The following is a 1,112-nucleotide window of genomic DNA, read 5'->3' as shown; positions in this document are numbered from 1 at the left end:
GTCTCGGCCTCCCAAAGTGCTGGGATTACAGGCTTGAGCCACCGCGCCCGGCCTATACTTATGATTTAAACAGGAGACAAATGGACTTACCATGAAAATCTTAGGGCCCATTAAGAATTATGATAAATCTACTCTGCCCTTGCTCTAGAAATGGAACAACAACAAAGCCTGAATGACAGCATATCTGTTTACAGCATGGTTTATTTTAAAGCCACTGTTGAGACCCATTACTCAGAACAAAAGACTTTTGAAAATATTCCTGGTCATTGACAGTGCATGTGGTCACCCAAGAGATGTGATGGAGACGTACAAGGAGATGAATGTTGTTTTCATGACTACTAACACAAAACCCATTCTGCAGCACAGGGATAAAGGAGTAATTTTGACTTTCAAGTCTTATTATTTAAGAAATGCTTATTATAAGGCTATAAGTGCCATAGACAGTGATTCCTCTGATGAATCTGGGCAAAGTAAGCTGAAAACCTTCTGGAAAGGATTCACCATTCCAGATGCCATTCAGAACATTCATGATTCATGGGAAAAAGTCAACGTATCAACATTAACAGGAGTTTGGAATAAGGTGATTCCAACCCTTATGAGTGACTTTGATGAATTCAAGACTTCAGTGGAGGAAGTAACTGAAGATATTGTGGACATAACAAGAGAACGAGAATTAGAAGAGAAGGCCAGGCATGATGGTGCACATCTAAAATGCTAGCACTTTGGGAGGCCAAGGTAGGAGGATTGCTTGAGCTCAGGAATTCAAGACTAGCCTGGGCAACATAGTGGGACCCTGTCTCTACAAAAAAAATTAAAAATTAGCTGGGTGGGCCAGGCACAGTGGCTCACACCTGTCATCCCAGCACTTTGGGAGGCCAAGGAGGGAGGATCACGAGGTCAGGAGATCGAGACCATCCTAGCCAACATGATGAAACTCCATCTCTACTAAAAATACAAAAAAATTAGCTGGGCATGGTGGCATGCGCCTGTAGTCCCAGCTACTTGGGAGGTTGAGGCAGGAGAATCACTTGAACCCAGGAGGCAGAGGTTGCTGTGAGCCGAGATCACGCCACTGTACTCCAGCCTAGGGACAGATTGAGACTCCATCTCAA

Source organism: Colobus angolensis, unplaced genomic scaffold (assembly GCF_000951035.1).
Source record: "Colobus angolensis palliatus isolate OR3802 unplaced genomic scaffold, Cang.pa_1.0 Scaffold10, whole genome shotgun sequence".
Classification (NCBI taxonomy): domain Eukaryota; kingdom Metazoa; phylum Chordata; class Mammalia; order Primates; family Cercopithecidae; genus Colobus; species Colobus angolensis.
Note: the sequence above shows the minus strand (reverse complement) of the source record.